Below are 20,313 nucleotides of genomic sequence, written 5' to 3'. Positions count from 1 at the left end.
CTGGGATGCTCACAGGTCATAAGTGCAACTCCAGAATCATCTCCCAAGCCTGATGCACTGACTGCCCTCCCTTCCTGCCATTCTTCCCTCTGCACTACACTAGATAATTGATTTCATTCTTACTGTTCACACCAAATACATTGCAGTCTGTGTGTGTGTGTGTGTGTGTGTGTGTGTGTGTGTGTGTGTGTGTGTGTAAAGAACTGGTGTGGCACTTGTAATCCCAGCACCAGGGAGGCTGAGGCAAGAGGATCTTGAGTTTGAGACCAGACTGGGTTGCATAGTGAGATACAATTTCAAAAACTAAAAATATAGCAAGTGAAAGCCAGATCATGAAACCAACCACTTTGTGTATGTCTGTATGTGTGTGTGTGTGATGTGTACGTATGTGTTTGTGTGTGTACATGTGTATACATACATTCATGTGTGTGTGTGTGTGTGTGTGTGTGTGTGTGTGTGTATAGGTTAGAAGCTGACTTCAGGTGTCTTCCTCAATCATTCTCTACTTTAAATCTTTTTTAAATTTTTGATTTATTATTTTATGTTCATGAGTATTTTCCATGCATGAATGTTTGTGTACCATGTGCATGCCTGGTGCCTAAGGAGGCCAGAAGAGGGCTTCGGATCCCCTGGGATTAGAGTTATAAACAGTTTTGTGAGTGTCGGGTATTGAACACAGGTCCTCTGCAAGAACAAGTGCTCTTAACCACAGAACCAATGCTGTAGTCTGTCTACCTTCTTTCTTTTTCTCAAACATGGTCCCTCATTGAACCTGAAGCTTTCTTGTTTAGCTCAGGCTGTCCACCCAACTCTAGGGATCCATCTGTATCTGCTGTCTCTTCCCCAAGCACTGGGTTATGGATGCCCAATATGCCTTTCTCCTACATGGGTCCTCGGGATCCCACTCAGGTTCCTGTGCTTACACAGCAAGCACTATACCTGGTGAGCCATCTCCCCGGCCCTCCACCACTACAGGGTGAGTTCAGTGGCACTTCATGCAGCCACCATGTTACATAAACCATGACTTCTAGCATTTCATGTTACATGAAGCTCTGTCTAACCCATAGGCTCATGTGACCCACGGCTCTGCATTCTCTGTGTGACTTACCCAGGTTGTGTATATCACTAAATAGAAGCTTCTTCTGTGTGGCCTTCTGTGTCTGACTTCTGCTTGGCAAGATATCTTGAGGTTTGAGCATGCTACAGCACGTCTGACACTTTGCTCTATTTTATAGTTGAATCATTGTGGAGGCAAGCGGGATGCCTGTCTTTTATTTCTCACAGCCAATAGCTAGCTAATCTAGCTGGCTCTGTCCTCAAGATATTTTTATAATAGAGTCGCTTCCCAACTCCTCTGCTGTTGATGCCTGGACCCTACTCACCAACCCTCAGGTGGATTATTATACTTGCGCATGTGTGTATTTGTGTGTGCATGTGCATGCATTTGTGTACATGCATGTATGTGAGTTTTGTGTGTACATATATGTGTGGGTGTGCACGTGCCATGATGTGCACGTGGAGGTTGAGCCTTCTCTCCTTTTACCATATGGGGTTCTGGGGCCTGAACTCAGTCTGTCTCGGCAGAAGACACCTTTACCTGCTGAGCCATCTTGCTGGCCCTTTACCTTATTTTTGAAGACAAGGTCTCTCACTGGACCTGGAGCTCACTAGTTAGCTAGACTGACTGGCCATCAAGCTCCTGGGATTGCCCGTCTCCGTCTCCCAGTGCTGGGCTGACAGGTGTGTGCTGTCAGACGCAGTTTGCAACATGGGCGCCGAGGACGGAAGCCAGGTCTCTATGCTTGCACAGCAACACTCCACATGCAGAGTTCTCCCTCAGCCTTGAATTGTCACACTCTACACCTTCTCTTCCTCTCTCTGCCTCCAAGGCCTTCTACTTTAATCATGTCTCCACGCAGGATGCTAGAAGAACCCAAGCCACAGCCTGTCTTCTCTGCTGGAACATCTCCAGTGCCCACCCCATCTCATCCACCGCCAACCATGCCCTGCAGTTTCCCAGTGCTCCAGCTCTGTTCTTTCATGGTTCTGTCATCGTGTCATACGGGCAGTTGGGATGGCATCCTTAACATAAGTACATGTGAATATTTCTTTTTTACTTCAATTTTTTAGATTTACTTATTTTATGTGTTTGAACGCCTTGCCTACATGTATGTATGTACAACATGTGCATGCCAGACACCAGTGCAGGTCAGAAGAGGCCACTGGATCCCCTGGAACTGGAGTTATGGATGGCTGTGAACACTGGGAACCAACCCTAGTTCTTTGGAAGATCAACAAGTGTTCTTAAGTGCTGAGCCATCTCTCCAGCCCATGCTCCCTCTAAGTTTTTGTTCTCATATCTTTCTGAAACACTCTTCCACAGAGATAGCTAAGCTGTTTGCTTAATTTCCATCAGGTCTTTGTCCAAATGCCTCCTGACCAGGTGAGCTTCTTAAGTTGCATCCCCTAACACATTTTCTTCATAACATCATTAATCTCCACTCAGCACGCTCCCTGTGTGTTTTTTCTGCTGCTTCCCCTTTTAGAATTCAAGTCACCGGGGATGAGGACTTAATGATGTTTGGAGGCAATGCTGTGCCCTCACTTGCCTAAACTAGGGCAGGTGTTTGCCTATTGTGCAGAAAATGCTTGATAAATATTTGATAAAGTCATGAATTTGGATCTTCCATTCTTTTTCTCTAGGCTTCTGAGTTCCAAACAACTTATAGCATGCCAAGGTTTAGAGGGAAGACTCACCAGTGTGTGTGGTGTGCAGATCTATAAATCACTTAACCACTCGAGAGACTAAGATGGGAGGATCTTGAGTTTGAGGCCAGCTTGGGCTACATAGTAAGAACCTGTCTCAAAACCCCCTAATCAGGAACTGGGGAGATGGATCAGTGGTAAAGTAGCTGTTGTGTAATCATGAGGACCTGAGTTTGAATCCCTAGCACCCACACCAAAAGCTGGGTGCGGTGACATGCACCTGCAATCCTAATGCTGGGGAGGGAGACACGGGAGGATCCATGTGGCTTGTTGGCCAGCCAGTCTTGCCAAAATAGTGAGCTCAAGTTTCGGTGAGAGACCCTGTCTCAAAAAGATAAGAAGTGAACTGAGGAAGACTTCTGATGTTGATCTCTGGTCTCCACACGTGTGCAAATGCCTGCACACTCAGATGCACACCTACATGGATGCATGCACATTGATATTTCCTCCCACACACATCAAGCAAAGCAAAACCTGGGAAAGCCCCTCAAAATCCCAGCCTTCATTTGGCGTACCCAACCCCATGACAAGGTCCTGACTGGTTCCACATGCTGTGGGGCAATGCTCTCATTTGAACTGCCTACTCTTTTGTATCTACCTCCCCTTTCTGTCCTGTCTCTGAGGTCAGCTCTGGACTTCCTTGATGCCAAATGTAATTTATAGTCCTCCGTTTTCTTTACCTCTCTGCTTTACACTATTTAACTTCCGCGATGCCATGTGGTTGGTATGCTCATCCCCCAGAGATCATGTATTGGAAATGGAACCCCCAGATCATATGTCAGTGGTATTTAGAGTTGGGGCTGTGGGGCATGGATGAAGAGGAAGAGAGGCCTGGGTTGGGGACCTTGCTCTGTTTCACCGTGTGACGCTTCTGCCAGGTTCTGATGCAGCACAAACCCCTCACCAGACGTCCACAGATGCCAGGGCCATGACTTTGGACTTCCAAGCCCCCAGAACCATGAAGCAGATAAACTTCTGTTATTTGCAGTCACAAAGCAAGTCCTGACACCAGTCTGCGCTACGTGAAACCTTGCTTCAAAACACCAAGATAAACTGAAAAGGAGAGGTTATAAAAGAGAGATAAAAAAAAGAAACCAGGGTATAGTCTATGCAATCAGGGTCATGACTGTTAAGTCAGAAAGTGCTCTAAACATTTCAAACAGGAGACATTTAAAAAAAAAGGAGTGAGTTGAGTATACAAAGGATATAACAACTTGGGATCCAACAAGAGATAAAGAAGAAGCCCAGGGCTAGCCTCAGGCAGAAGCTGCTCCTGCTGCTGGGGCTCAGAGGCACAGAGCAGGGTGCCTGGGTACCCAGAGTGTGGCCATGCAGGAGGAGCTAGAACTAGAATGTGGTTGTCCAGGGAGGTGCTACAAGACAAAGGAGATGCAACCCTGGGAGGCAGGGGGCTGAGTGAGAATGGAGAAGGAGAGCCGGGTTCCTCCCTGTGCCTTCCAAGCCAGTCTCTTGTTGGTGCCTCTTTGGAGCTCAGTTTGACTAAAAGCCTGTTAGCCAGCATGCAGGGGCACCTGGGAAATGTAGTCTTCTGAGGAAGAGTGGAGAATGGAGCTAAGCCCACCAGGTAGGACCAGGGAAGTTTCTTCATTGTTGGGAAGGAAAGATGGGAGGAGAGGACAGAGCAGACACACACTAAGGTCTGTGTTATCAGCCCAGAGAGAAGGGGGCCAGGTGCCTTGACAAACCAGGCAATTCCTACCAAAGCCTAGAACAAACCGGTTATAAAGAGGAACAAGGAACCACGTCTGTCTAACTGGGGCAGCCCTGCTAAGAGTAGCAATGAAAGTCAGCCAGAAGGCATAGAGTTCAAAGCTATCTGGTTGTCCTCATGGAAACTGTTTGAAATCCTAGCACTTGAGACACACAGGTAGGAGGGTTATAAGCTCAAAAGCAGGCTAGCCTACTCAGTGAGACCTCGCCTCAAAAATAAAATAAAATAAAGTTTCTGTCAAGAGCACTTCTCAGGACAGAAGTAAAAATTTGTCAGGGGTTGGAGAGATGGTTCAGTCAGTAAAGTGCTTGCTTATGTAAGCTTGAAGAGCTGAGTTTGGATCCCAATAACCCACATAGTGGAAGGAAAGAAATGACTTCCAAAAGTCCAAGAGTTCTCCTCCAACTTACACACACACACGTGCGCAAAATTTTATTTAATAAGGTAGAGAGTGATTGAGGAACTCTGGCATCCACACTCAAGTACATACATGTACATGCACCCCCACAAACATGTACATAAACACATGAGAAAGAAAATCCTGATTGTCAAATTAATTCCGCCACTTTTTAAAAGTCAGCAAACTGGTTGATCTAACTGGGAATATTTAGGGGTAAAATCCAGATGGGTATAGGACATCTCATTGGGCCAGAAAAAGAAGAAGCTTACCAGAGATGACTTGGGGTCACAGCCATGTCAACGTCACACAGCTAGCCTGACGGTCCCACTTGCTGAAGTTGAACGGCAGGCATTTGAGGATCAAAAGTAAAGAAATGGGCTGCGGTGTAGCCCTAGTGGTAGAGTTGCTTTGCCAGCAGACAACAGGCTCTGGATATGATCCTCAGCAACCCAGAAAAGATCAGGTAAGACTGATAGTAATGGACCAATACTGGTCTCTCAGTTTTCTCAAAGATGTATGATACTGGAAGATATGAACATGAGGCTAATTTGATAAAGGGGGGCAAACTTTTTTTTGTCTGTTGGAATGTCTTAAGATTTTTCATTTTTGCCATACTTAAGATTGTTTTTACTTTTGTGTGTGTGTGTGTGTGTGTGTGTGTGTGTGTGTGTACTTGGGAGTGTGGGTGCCCATGGAGTTCACAAGAAGGCAATGAATCCCCTGGAGCTGGAGTTATAAACAGTTGTGAGCAACCAAATATAGGTGCTGGGAACCAAACTCTGGTCTTCTGCAAAAGCACTTAGGATTTTAAGCACTGAGCCACCAATCTGGTCTTTAAATCTATTTAAAAGATTAGTGGGTGGTCATAATGATAATTAAGAGATAAAAATACACTGGTATCACCAGCCATTGCATCAAATCCTCACTCTGAAAATAATAATAGTTAAATGGAAAGAATATATTCTACCCCAACCAATGAAGAGGAAAGCTCTCCACACAATGATTGCTCATCATGTTAGAGGATTTTGCAACCAGGAATGAAACAATTGAATCAGGCAAGGATCATAGATGGCTGCTGAGCCACAAGGCCAAAGGTTCAGGAAAGTCTAGCTACAGAGTCACCACTGCCAAATTGTCAGCTCACAGAGGACTGACTGGTTATAAGAGAAGCAATAATTGACATTGAAGGAATCAGGTTGTCACCACATGAACCCACGAATTAATCTCAGCTATACTGATGTAACAACTAGTCACTCTACACAGGTGTAGGATGCAACTCACAATACTCCCTGGGAAGAATTATGACTAGCAGTGTTGAGTCAGACGTGATCAAGCCATGGAATGAGTCTCATTTACAAGATGCAATGGTAAGAGGGGAGACCAGTGAAATAGACCCTGAGGAGGCAGTAAGTGAAGTGTGTGGTGTGTGTGTGTGTGTGTGTGTGTGTGTGTGTGTGTGTGTGTGTGTGTGTGTGAAGACAATGACACTGGTGATTCAACGAGTCAATGACCTGGGAAAAGAGGGGAAATTAGAGAGACACCTGAGACTCAGAGACTGAAGACACAGGATCAGTTTGTGAAATCTGGGTACCAACTTAAATCAACTGTGAATGATATTTTAGGGGACAGCTTTGGGCAAGATGCTTCAGCAGGCTGAGGTGCTTGCCACCAAGTCTGACGACCTAAGTTCAATCCCCAGTACCCACGGGGTGGAAGGGGAGGACCGGCCCCTAAAGATGCTCTCAGACCTGTACAAGTATGACCATACAAAGCTAACGAATCAGTCAATCAACCAACAACTAAAGACATTTTAGGGGCTGTTGGAGAAATGTGAATATGGAGGGATTAGATATGAGTGAAGACTCTGAATGCCAGGTGTTACAGTGACACAGTGAGTTAAGGATAGCACTGACGTCTTTAGGGATAGCACATACTGTTAAATAACTGAGCCAACACAAAAGTAAATGATGCCAATATAGAAAACTGTCCCAGTGGCTACAGAGGAATGGTGGGCGGGCATTGTGATGGTTAACCCCCACTGACAACCTGACTGGATTTGGAAGCACCCAGGAGGTGCACCTCTGGCTTTGAGCCTGGGGTGTTTTCAAAGCCATCTAACTGAGGTGGAATGACCCACCCTGAATGTTGGTGGCTCTGCTCTGTCCCATGGGCAGGGGTCTCATACTGGATAAAAAGGGAAAAGGAGAGTCCCAGCATCCACCTCTCTCTCTTGATTCTGGATGCAATGTGATCAGCCGCCTCATATTCCTGTCACAATGCCTCCCCAACCAAGATGTACAATATCCTCAAGCCAAGAAGTGAAACAGGCCTCTTTTTCTCTTTAAGCTATTTTTGTCAGATCATAGAAACAAGAAAGATAGGGTGCTAAAAACATTCATATCAGTATCTTTGCTTTTCTGTATCTTTGAAATTATCCACAAGAACATATAAAGTAGTATAGACAAACAAGCATTTGCCTATTGTAAGAATATTTAACTGATTCCTACTGTGCACTGGAAACTGAGCTGAGCCTTGGGCTCTAGCAACTTAAGGCAGAGCTGTGGAAATGGCTCAGTCAGTAAAATGATTATCATACAAGAATGAGGACCCGAATTTGATACCCAGTACCCACATTTAAAGGCTGGGCATGAGAGAGTGAGAGATTTTTGGGACACTCTGTTATAAATGGGATGTCTTCATCAAGCCTCTTCCTTCAAGGCTCAGATATCTGTGCGGAAGAGGAGGCAGGGAGATTGTAAAAACTGCACTGAGAGGTGGAAACGGACACAAGCTCCTCCCCCTAACCAAGAAGCTGTCTACAATCCATACCCACTAGGAAAGGGAAAATCAGTTTCTCCAATGCAATGTCACTGATTGTGTCAACCATGCTTCATAGCAGGCTCCATTCCTAGGAGTAGCTGGACAACACAAAACCAATTCTGTGAGTTTTGGGGGTTTTTTGTTTTATTTGAACTTTTCTGGGGGGAATAGGGGTCTTATTAGTCTTTTGCTCATTTTGATGGTCCTTTTTAGGGGGATTGTGTGTGTGTGTGTGTGTGTGTGTGTGTGTGTGTGTTTCTTGGGGTTTTGTTTGTTTATTTTTGAGAAACAGAGAGAAATGATAGGGAGGTGTGGAGAATCTGGGAGGAGTTGAAGGGAACATGCTGAAATACGTTATTTGATGTGGGAATGGTGGTGCTCCCCTTTAGTCCTAGCACTGGGAGGCAAAGGCAAGATCTCCATGAGTTTGAGGCCAGCCTGATCTATATAGTGATTTCCAGGCCAGCCAGGGCTACATAAGAGAACCTGATTAAAAATCCCCCCTCTGTGTGTGTGTGTGTGTGTGTGTGTGTATTATGAAAACATTTTTCAATAAATACACTATGCTAGGGGAAAAAAGCAAGACATAGTGTTGGAGATAAGATTCAGCAGTTAAGAGCACTTGCTGCCCTTCTAGAAGACCTGGGTTCAGTTCCCAGCACCCACATTAGGCATCTCACAATCACCTATAACTCAAGTCTCAGGGAATCCAATGTCCTCTTCTGGCTTCCTCCAGCACCCAGGACCACACCCATACATAGAAAATAAGTATTTTTTTAAAATTCAGGAACATCAGCATGTGTCTGTAACCCTAGCCCTCAGGAAGAGGAGACAGGAGGGTCCCCAGAGCTTCCTGGCCAGCCAGTCTAGTCAATCTAGTGTGGGGTTCAGTGAGAGAACCTGTCTCATAAAACAAGATGGAGCCTGAAAAAAGAGGAAACTGGATGTCAACCTCTGGCTCCAAATACATGCTCACACACCTGCACCGCATGTGTGTACACATGCTCACACACCTGCACTATATGCGTACACATACACCCCCACCACATATACACATGTACCCCCACCCAAAAAGGAAATGAAAATGGGAAGGGAGGGTGTGGGCAGGGAGGGAGGGAGAGAGGGAGGGCTTTGTTTTGCTCTTTACATTCCCATGGTGTCACGTATCATGTCCCTTGTCCCTGCAGTTACTGTAAATGTTCAGTTACATCTAGATACCTCATCAGATTCAGGTAGACATCTTGCTTGGGTATTTTTGTTTGGGGGTTTTGTCTGGGGTTGTGGTTTTCCTTCTGCCAAGACCACCCTCAGAGGCTGTGGAGACCTCCTCCAGGAGATACACCATTTCAGAGCATGGTGTTAACAAAGACAAGGTCGTCACCTGGGTCCATCAAGTCACTGGATTGAGATTTGTCTTCTTGTGTTGACTGGGCTGAATCTATGATAGAAAGCTTCCCCAAATCAGTGGTACAGTTTCCCTTATTGTCATGGTACTTCCCTCGTCTTCCCGAGTTCCTGACCAAGAGTTGGTGATGGTAGTCAATCTTCAGTTAAAGGGCAGTTGAACTGAAGGACTCAAATCCTCTGCTTGTTACCTGGAAATCACTGTTAGTTCCTCTTCATGTGATCCTTCCAACTTGGCAACTTGTTCCATCAAAGCCAGAGAAGGCCAGGAGCCAACCACAGAAGCTGCCTGCCTGAGGGGAGGAGTCACACAGGGCTGTTAACAGTGGGAGGCAGAATCCCTGGCAGCCACTGGTCTGCCCTGTACCCAGGCACCTCCAAAGGTGACTAATGAGACTTGTTTGAGGAGAGTTTTTTCAATATTTCTTAAGACAATAAAAGTTGTTCTTGGGATCATTGAGATTGCTTAGCCTGTAAAGATGCCTGCAACCCAGTCTTGATGGCCTGAGTTCAATTCCCCAGGAACCACATGGTGGAAGGAGAAAAACAATTCTCAAAATTTGTCCTCTGATGGCCATCGGGAAGCCATGACACCCACCCCCACACCCGCCACACACACACTAAACAAACATAGAAAAGTGGTTTTAAGTTGTACTTGCAGTTCTGTGGTGACTAGAGGTGAGAGAGCAAGGTTAAAAGCAAGCCAAACTGCTGCAATCATCATTCCACACCTACTGCTTCTACTTGACCCAGTCTTCCCAAAGGAAGCACTAAGCCTGCCTGGGAGATGAGAGACAGCTCACTCGACCTCCAGAGCATGCACTCTTCTCCTTTCCCTCCCCTGGGAAGTTAGAATGCTCCCATCTAGCATACTAGGCTATCCTGTCACACACAGCACACTGAGAACACCTAGAGGAGTGGCTGGTGCAGCGTGTGCTCTGCTCTCTGTCCATATGAGCAGTAAAAGCTACTCTTAGGCTATTGAAATTGTGGTAACAATTCAACAGTCTAAAGCTCCATGACTGCGGATTTTGCCAGGACTACCTGGCAAGCATCGGCGGTGAATCCTCACCCCACTGGAAATTTTCTCTCTTGCAGCAGACCAAGCAAACCTAGTGATTTCAGAGTACTTAGACATGAAACAGCTTTGAAAGGGAACCAAAACTCTTTGAAAGGGAACATGGTCCTAAATCAAAGCAAGCCTTCTTATTCTTTTTAAGAACCATAAGTACTGAGCCAGCAAGATGCTTTCAGCAGGTAAAGGCACTTGCTGCCAAGACTGAAGACCCAAGTTTCAAGCCCCTGGACCCACACCATAGGAAAGAGCTGACTCCTGAAAATTACCCTGTTTTCCATAGATGCACCTGTAAATTACCCTGTCTTCCATAGATGCATGATGGCACAGGTGTACTCACACACATAAACATACATGCACACACATACACACAAATGTAGCTGAAAAGTTAAACCATAAGTGCTATTCATTAGGGACTTTAGGTTTTTTTACATAAATGGCATCTAAAATACACTTTAAAGGAAGCTTCACAGCTAACAATGAAGTCCTCCATCAACCCACACATCCATTGCTGTGGCCTCTCTCTTTTACAAAGTAATTCCTGTTTGACTCAATAAATGTCTCTGTATTTACATAAATGTGTATATATACTACACCTAAATGCAATTTATTGTTTTAAATGGGGTTTGTTGGGTTTTTTCTTTTCTTTTTGTTTTTTGTTGATATTATTGTTATTTGGGTTCTCCCCCTGCCGTGTGTGTGTGTGTGTGTGTGTGTGTGTGTGTGTGTGTGTGTGTGTGTGTGTGTGTGTGTGTTTTGTGGGAACACCAGACCTTGAGCAGAGACCCACTTCCCCTTCTGCCTGGGAGTAGGCAGCTGTAGACAATGTTTAGTAAAAACATGTTTACTAAAAACGATACAATAAGTTCCTGGAAAAGGCCTTCCCACGGAAACCGCCCTGACCTCGACCTTGTCTAAAGACTAACCGCACCTTCAAAAACCCACACACATCCACCTCTGGGGTGAGAGCAGAACCAGCCAGGGTAGAGGAGAGAGCAGAAGCTTCTCTGGTGGGAGCTCTTCATAGGAAGTTTTTCTTGAACCTTTTTGGGGCCTGCTTAAAGTTTTCTTTACATCATTGAACAAGTCTCTGTGTTGTCAATCCCCGACACCCTCCGCACGTTCTCGGACACAGGCCGCTCAGCAGACGTGACATGTTTGGTATGTATATGTGTATGAGGGTATGCATGCTCATGGCTCATGTGCTTATGAATGTGCCTGTATGCACCTATGGAGACCCAAGGAGAACATTGTATGTCTTTCTTTATTGCTCTCTACCTTATTTTCTTAGATAGGGTGATTCACTGAAATAGAAGCTCATCATTGCAGCTAGCCTGGCTGATCAGTAAGCCGAGATCTGCCTGTCCCCATCTTCACCCCAATGCTGAGGTTGTAGGCACACACAGACATGCCCATCTTTTATGTAGGTTCTGGAGGACTGACAAATCACATTCTAAAATGGGAACAGCCCATTCCCCACTGACAGGGGAGTGGAAAATAGATGAAGGCTGCTTGGCCTTCAGAACTGGAAGTTCTAAGGTGGTACACCTATAATCTCAACATTGGGGAGGCCGAAGCAGGAACATCACGGGTTCAAGGCCAGTCTGGTGACAAGTAAGACTTGGAAGAAGCAGATAAGAAGAAGTAAAGGGGGGACTGTGGTGTGTATTACAACACAGATGAACCTTGAAGGCATTTGCACTGAGTGGAAGAAGCTAGATGGAAAGCTAGCGTCCACTTCTGTGAGGTGGCTGAATACCCATTCTTCATAAGGGCAGACAGCAGAGTGCTGGCTACCCAGGCTTGTCAGGAGAAGATGATGGGGAGTTGCTGATCGGGTAAAGTCTCAGTTTGGAAAGATGAAAAGGTCCTGGAGATACCTGGTGAAGACAACTGCTCAATGACATAAATGTCTCTAATAACACTGAACTATCCCAGTAAAGTGGCAAATTTCACGTTACATATCTTCTATACAATAAAAAATGCACAATTATTTCCAGTCAGTTTGCATGGCCTCAGATCCTCTACCTCACTCCAGCTCACCAAATGTCCCTGGGCTTTATCCGATGCCACTGTCTCATGAACCCCTCTCTTCACCCTTTCTCCCATTCCTCTGGTCTCCTTGCTGCTGCTCACCCTCACCAAGCATTGCCCCACCTCAGGGCGTTTTCACTTGCTGGTCTCAACCTGGGCCATTCTTCTCCCAGAGGTCTGCAGGGCTCCTTCCCTCCGGGTTAGCACCTTTCCCCAGGGTCTCCTCTGAATTTAAAAGCCAGCCCTCTCACCAAGTCTTTTGACCTGTATTCACTTTTTCTCCCCTTATCAGTTTCTATTTTCTGGAAGATTCTTTACATACTTGTGTACACCTACGGGTACTCAACTACATTTGCTGAATCTATCAGCATAGTGTCATTTGGCTTTTCCTACACAGCTAAACTGTGGCTCTACCTCCTTTTATCCCCCACACAGGGTTCATTAGTTTGAAAAACCGACGGAACTGGGCAAGCAAGATGGCTCAGCTACAGAAAGCACTTACTACCGAGTCTGACTGTCTGAATTAGATTCCAGGGCACACAAGGCAGAAGGAGAGGGCAAGTTCCTACACGTTATCCTCTGACCTCCACACACGTGCTGTGGCACATGTGGGCCTCAATAGATAGATAAATAAATAGATAAATTGTAAAATGAAAACCACAGAATGTATCATCATTTCTTTTGCCTTAGCCGCGCCCCCACGCCGTGCCCCCTCAGGTAAGGCTGTCTCAGCTCTGTCCCACAGCCTTTTCAGGGTCTCCAAGGCCCAGCCTGGTTTTTCACAAGGTTCCCAGATGCAACCGAAAACTTTCAGAGTGACCGCTCAGTCTGTTCTCAGGGAGTCCTCTTTCCCAGGCTAAGGCCTGGGAGCCCCGCCAGGGAGCAGTAAGCAAAGGGAAGCTGTGTGCTGAGCGGCCAGGTTAACGCCACCGCGCCAGTCTGGCTATGCCCTGTGTGATCCTGGGGCTGCTGGTTGCGTTTCTGGGAACAAGGGGTGGAGGGGGGGGTGTCACACTTGGCAGGGACTGAAGGCTTTCGAGGCCACTGCTAGGAAAGAGGAAAAACTCAGATGGAGAAAGCTGAACATCCAAATGCCCCCGGGGTACTGACAAAGATTACCCTGGGTTAAGAGGACACTGCTCAGGCCGAGGCTTTGTATCATATTTCCTGATTTAACAGCGGTTCTAAAACAACAACGACGACAGGTGACCTGACAAAATGTCTGAAACCTGGACCTCTCCCAACCACACACTCTCCACATCAGGGCTGCGGGCTGTGTCCCCATGAAGCACCAAGCTCTCGGGCTTCTGCTCTGGGGGCTTTGCCATTGTGTGGGGGAGGTCCTTGACACTTCTGGGTCCGTTTCTTCATCTGGAAACCAGACCCAAAATATAACGCAGTCTCGGAGGATTCTTTGAATAAAGGAGATTTAGCACACAGCACTGCACTTCGATGATAATAGGGATGGGGGCATGAGCAGAGGACCTAGGGAATGTTGGGGAATGAGTGAAAGATAATAAAGGAATGTGGGTATACCATCTGCTGGTGTGGTACGGTCAAAGGCAGGGGAACTAAAGATTGCCATGGCATTATCCAGGCACCAGTCCGTAATCAGAGACCTTGCACTGGGGCCTCCAGCCCTGCAGGTGGCGCTGCATTTCTGGGAGGCCCTTCTCCAAAATCAGGGCTTGCAATTCCATATTCTGCCTTTCGCCAGCACTGTTGGACCTGTAGATTATCTTAGTTTGGAGCCAAACATTCAAGTCTGTTATGAGTCTATAAATACGTGTCTTAGAAAAAAAAAATCTTAGGCCTAGACCCTACCCTGGACGAAATGACAGACTCTGGAGATCCTCCATGGAGGGCCTCACCCTCCCTGGGCATCCGAGTGAAGATTGGGTGGGGGACTGGGGGGCCTGGGAGGGGAGGGGAGGTAGAGGGAGCTAGGATTGACATGTGAAACAAGCTTGTTTCTAACTTAAATTTTAAAAAAGAAAAAATATCTTAGCTGCCCCTCTGACTTCCCTCTTTTGCAGTTTCGAGGGAAAAAAATGATAATTAGAATTTTTTTAGTTGCAAGTAACAGACTGTCCAAGGCAGCCTAGCCCAAAGGAAATATATGGTCCCTGGGTTTGAAATGTCCAGAGGGCAGCGCTAATTTATAGTATGACTGTGCAAGGGTCCAAAGATAATGCTGTGACCTTGAAATTTCCATCTTTTGGGATAGGATTCCTGTGTTTTATGGGGTTTTGATTTGAGGTGCTGGGGCTCGAACCCCTGGCTTTGTGCTTGCTAGGCAAAAGTGTTCTAGTGCTGAGCCACACCCAAAACCCAGCATTTATTCTTAAATACTATTTGTTTGTTTGTTTGTTTGGCGTGGGGCACACATGACATATCGTGTGTGTGGAGGTCTGAGGACAAGCAATGGGTGTCAGTTCTCTCCTTCCATCACATGGGCCCCAGGGATTGAACTTAGGTCATCAAGTCCAACAGCATGTGCCTTTACCTGCTGAGCATCCTGTGGGCACCAGCATCTATTCTTACACAGTGTCTTCAACACCCTAGCCTGAGAGCTCAAGGGGGGAAATCTTGGTATAGAACATCACTAACATGAATTCTGGGCCCTGCACACATCACCCCTATGGGGTGTGATAAATGAAATCAGTGTTTCCAAATTCAAAACACAGATCAGAACAGAGAGATACGGAGTGCCCAGAGCTAAATCGGGTGCTGTTACCGAAGCTGAGTGAGTGGATGCTTAGTGCCGCCTCCTCCCCACAGAAGGAGAGTATACCTTGTCTCCTATGCAAACATTCTTCAATGTGTGTCTGTCAAGGGGACCAGGGCTTCACCATCAAACATACCATTGATTACCAGGCCTGGCTTAGTTACTCTTGAATTCCCTTGCCTATAGCCATCATCTCCTTGTACTAAACTATATTTTCTCAAAACGGGACAGCTACCCTTCTACAATAGTATTTAATTTTCAATTGAACTTGTGTTGGCAGAAAGCCACCTCTCAGAACCTGTCATGGATCCATCCAAAACTGAAGTCACTCCTTAATTCAGCCCACATACATTCCTCTAGGGGAAAAAGAGATATTCTAAACAAACAAAAACTAGCCATAGAAATATCTATAGTGGGTGCTCTGTGTCCTCAGAGCAACATCCCTATCAAAAAAAAAAAAGTGGAGGGAAGCAGGTTTGCTCAAGCTGCCTTTAAGAACACAGTGTTCTTTGTTCACAGTGGTTTAAATCACAGCCTTAAAATGTATCAGGCTTGCTGGGCATGGTTAGAGAAGGGGAGGCAAGAGGATCAGTAGTTCAAAGTCAGCATCAAGGCATGGTGGTTTTGAAACTGGTCTGGGCTACATGAGACCCTGTCTCAAAAACAAGTGATAACAACAAGAAATGTCAGCCTAGGTGACTGGGGAGATGGTCAAGTCAGCACAGTGGCAGTCATGGGCATATGAAGACTTGAGTTTGGATCCCTAACATGTATAAAAGATACACACGTGGCAGTATGCATCCGCAACTCCGGCACTGGGGAGGTGGACACAGGTGGGCATCCTTGACTGCGTCTCTGGTGTGTGATAAACACTATACTCAGAACTGACTTGGGAAACGAAAGGGTTTATTACACCTTACAAGCTAGAGTCCATCATGGAGGGAAGCCAGAAAAGGAGCTCAAGCACAGCCTGGATGCAGGAACAGAAACGGAGAGCACAGAGAACAATGTTTGTGGTTTTGCTCTGCAGGTTCACATTCAGCCTTCTTTCTTATACCATCCAAGACCACCTGCCTACAGTGGGATGGGCCCTCTCATATCCATTATTAAACAAGAAAGTGCCCCTGGGGTTATTTGAAAGAAAATGGCCCACATAAGCTTATAGGGGGTGGCACTACTAGGAGGTGTGGCCTTGTTGGAGTGGGTGTGGCCTTGTTGGAGGAAGTGTGTCACTTGGGCCCAGCTTTGAGGTCTCATGAAGCTCCAGACAGGCTTAGTGGTTCAGTCTCTTCCTGCTACCTGTGCATCAAGATGTAGAACTCTGAGCTCCTTCTCTAGCACCATGTCTGCCTCCATACCCCATGCTTCCCACCATGGCAATAAAGGACTATACCTCTAAACTGTAAGCTACCCTCTATTAAATGTTTTCTTTTATAAGCATGGCCATGGTGTCTATTCACAGCAATAAAACCCAAACTAAGACACCTCCACAGGTTTGCCTACAGGCCAATCAGATGGAGGTAATTTTCTCAATTGAGGTTCCCATTTCCCAGATGATCATAGCTTGCATCAGGTTGACAAAAAAGGAAACCAGCACAGTAGGGATGGGGGATGTCCTTCTGTATGCTGTGAATACATGTTTCTCTTATTGGTTGATAAATAAAGCTGTTTCAGCCAATTGACAGGCAGAACATAGCCAGGCAGGAAGTATAGGCAGGGTTACCAGAATAGGAGAATACTAGAAAGTGAAACACAGGGAGTGAGTCTTGAGAGAGACACAAAGTAGCTGCTAAGGAAGAAAGAGACCTGGGCTTCACCAGTAAGACAAGGCCACATGGCAATACATAGACTAATAGAAATGGGTTAATAATTAAAAGAGAGATAGCCACTAAGAAACCACAGCCAAACAGTTTATAATTAATATAAGCCTTTGTGTGTTTATTTGGAACTGAAGGGTTATGGGACCAGGCTGGACAGAAACTTCTGTCTACAGTGGGGAATTCCTAGAGGTTGCTAACTAGCCAGCGAGCTCAATCAGTAGACTCCAGGTTCAGTGAGAGATCTTATTTCAAAAAATAGGACGAAGAGTGATAAAAGATACCTCATGTCAATCTCTGGCTTCCATATACATGTTTACACATGTGCACCTGCACATAGAGACACACACAGACTCAAACACACACACACACACTCACACACCTGTCAATCTACCATCATGTCACAAAAGGAGTTTCAGTTGTACAAAGATGATCACAGCAACCTAGGCCCACAGGAAGCTCATTCTATCAACATCTACAACATAGCCTGGCCAGAGGAGAAATCCTCTCAATTAACACATGTTGGGTTGAACTGTATGAAATGGCCATGTTTGCAGGCAAATAATAGCTAACTATCAGCCATTTTCCACCTGAAGATGCTAGAACAGCCGTTTTCAAAGACCCTTTTGAAAGGGATAAAAAGTCCAAATTTACTTTCAAAACAATACCAGAAAATTGTATGTCTTTTTCATCAAGTTAATAGTTGTATTCAAAGTACAAAGGCAGGGGGCTGGAGAGATGGCTCAGAGGTTAAGAGCACTGGCTACTCTTCTAAAAGTCCTGAGTTCAATTCCCAGAAGCCACATGGTGGCTCACAACTACCTGTAATGAGATCTGTTGCCCTCTTCTGGTGTGCAAGCATACATGCAGGCAGAACATTGTATACATAATAAATAAATCTTTTTTAAAAGTGCAAAAGCAGAACTGGAAAGATGATTCAACCAGTGAAGGCACTTGACACCAAGTCTAATAACTGGAGTTCAATCCCCAGAACTCCCATGGTGGCAGGAGAGAACATACTCCTGCAAGTTGTCCCCTGACATCTACATGTGCATGCATGCATATACACACAATAAATCAATGAACAATTACATAAATAAATAAGTAAGTACAATTTTTAAACAAAGTGCAAAAGCAATGGTAAGTTTTTAGTTCATTTTCTGTCACTATTACACAGTTTTAGACCAGGCTAAAGGAGCTGCAATGGGCCTTCTCGCTGGCTGAGTCCCAAGGTAATCCAGGGTATCACAGCAAAGAAAGGGACAGCCTCTGTTGTCCAGATGTTAAAGTCTCTTTCCTGTTTATTTGTTTGTTTGTTTGCTTGCCTGCTTGCTCTTGAGACAGGATCTCACTAATAGCCCAGGCTGGCCTCAAACTCATGCTCTTCTTGCCTCAGCTCCTGGATGTCAGGAACACAGGAATACACTGCCAAGTCCAGCCCTTTCTCCCTCTCATAAAGCCAGCAGTACTCAATCACAGGGCTCCACCCTGATGACTTAGTGCTAATCATCTCCCAAAGGCCCCACCTCTAAATGCCATGGGCTGGGTTAAGAAGTTGGAACAGCATCCTGTCCACACCTCACAATGAAGGTTCAATCCAGTGTGAGTTTCAGATACAGGCAGGTCATCTTTTGTTTGTTTGTTTGTTTGTTTGTTTGTTTGAAAGAGGGTTTCACTCTGTAACAGTCTTGGCTGTCCCGGAACTAGCTCTGTAGACCCACCTGTCCTAGAACTCACAGAGATTTGCCTGCCTCTGAGCCCTCCCCCCCAGTACTAGGATTAAAGGCGTGTGCCACCATGTCTGTCAGGATAGGCCATCTTTACAGCATGCCAAGGAGTCATATTATTTGAAGCTGGGATTCCTTCATTGTCTTCCACTGAAACAACACAGGGCAACAGACAGAATGAAGTAGCACACAATCCAAGGGTATCAAAGAGATTCAAAGAAGTACTAACTGTGCTGTTCTAGAAGTTTTTGTTCCAGAAAGATGTGGTTTTTCAAAAGCATTTTACTTTTATTGAGGCATAAGGTATTTGTGGCTGTACGATGACTTTGGAAATATTTTATTTTATTCTGTTGGGAAGGAAGGGTTTGTGGTGTGTGTGTGTGTGTGTGTGTGTGTGTGTGTGTGTGTGTGTATGTGCAGGAATGAGCATGTTAGTGTGCTTGACTGGGCATACATGTCTGGAAATCAGAAGTGTCTATTTCATGTATTTCCCTACTGAATCGAGAACTTGCCGTTTTGTTTGGACTGGCTAGCCAGGGAACCCCCAGGATTCACCTGTCACCTGTCAGGCCTCCCCAGTACAGAGATTTACAGGCACATGCCACCATACCGCTTACATGGGTGCTGGGTATCTGAACTCAGTTCATGGTTGCACAGAGAGCACTTTACCCCCAGAGTCTTATCACCTTTTTTGGTTTGTTTGTTTGTTTGATTGTTTGTTTGTTTGTTTTGACAATGTCTTACTGTGAAGCCCAAGGAGGCCTCATTCTCACTATGTAGTCCAGACTAACCTCAGACTCTGGGTCTACTGCATCTCCTCCCCACTGCTAAGATTGAAGGCATGTGCCATCATCCCTGTTGTGTGTTCCTTTCTCGTCTAGAAAACAATCATAGGTATAGCCCTTTGTCCTGCCTAGTTTGTTGTCAACACAAGCTAGGGTCTTCTAGGAAAAAGGAACCTCAAACGAGAAAATGTCTCCATCAGATTGGCCTATAGGCAAGTCTGTGGGCATCCTTGAGTAATAATTGCTGTGGGAGGGCCCAGCCCACTGTGGGAGCTACCACCCCAGGGCAGGTGGTCCTGGGTTATATAAGAAAGTAGGCTGAACAAGCCATGGAGTGCAAGCCAGTAAGTTGTGTTCCTCCATGGTCTCTGCTTCATTCTTGCTTCCAGATTCCTGCCCTGGCTTCCTTTGTGATGGACTGGAATATGTAAAATGAAACAAACCTTTCATTCCCAAGTTGCTTTTGGTCATGGTGTTTATTACAGCAATAGAAAACAAACTAAGACACCCATGCAAATATAAACTCTGGGGTCTTAATAGTTTTTATAAGTACAACAGGTGCCTGTGTTGCAAGAACTCCTATATCAGGAGCTTCCATGGGAAGATACACAGGAAATGAAACAGTGTGGTTACTGGAGAGAAAGGGTGACTTTGACCTGGGGAGAGGAGACAGCAGAAGAGTCCAGGAGGCAGGAGGTGTCCTTAGTCCTCTCGCTGTTGTAAAAACCATGGGGAAGTTTAAAAGAAAAGTTTGATTTGGCCTTCAGCTCTGGACCAAGGTCACTGGGTCCTGCACCTGGTGATGTCCTCCTTGTTGGCAGAGTCCTAGAACACTGTTGAAAGTTGGGTGCTCCTGGAGACCTAGTCAAACTGGACACAAAGACACACTCAGTCCAGAGATAACCATTAACCCGTTGACCAAATGGATGAGCTCATCTGTTAAGCTAGTAAATGGGCTATCCCACTCCTCAGAAGGGACTGCTAATAGCCTTCTACAGTGTCACCTCTTTTACTCTCAAAATGGA

Source organism: Mesocricetus auratus, unplaced genomic scaffold, assembly GCF_017639785.1.
Source record: "Mesocricetus auratus isolate SY011 unplaced genomic scaffold, BCM_Maur_2.0 Super-Scaffold_4256, whole genome shotgun sequence".
Lineage (NCBI taxonomy): Eukaryota > Metazoa > Chordata > Mammalia > Rodentia > Cricetidae > Mesocricetus > Mesocricetus auratus.
This window is presented reverse-complemented; position numbering follows the sequence as displayed.